The following is a 280-nucleotide window of genomic DNA, read 5'->3' on the forward strand; positions in this document are numbered from 1 at the left end:
GCACGCACCAGATCCCAGCCAGCCGCGGGCAGGCGGCACTCTCCGGCTGCCGGCGGCGCCCAGACGAAGCGGGTCCAGACGCCGGCACACCCCCGGCACACCCCTCCCCACCCCGCCTCCGCCAGCGGCTCCCCTCGGCGCAGTGTGCCGCCGCCGGCGTCCTTGCTGTCAGCACTGCCCAGCTCTGTGCGGCTGCCCTTCCCCACGACTCCTCGCTTTGACCATCAGGCTCCAAGGCCTGCCATCTGCCTTCCTGAGGATCTGTCTGCAGGATTTCCAC

This window comes from Chinchilla lanigera, unplaced genomic scaffold (assembly GCF_000276665.1).
Source record: "Chinchilla lanigera isolate Chin_1 unplaced genomic scaffold, ChiLan1.0 scaffold00084, whole genome shotgun sequence".
NCBI lineage: Eukaryota > Metazoa > Chordata > Mammalia > Rodentia > Chinchillidae > Chinchilla > Chinchilla lanigera.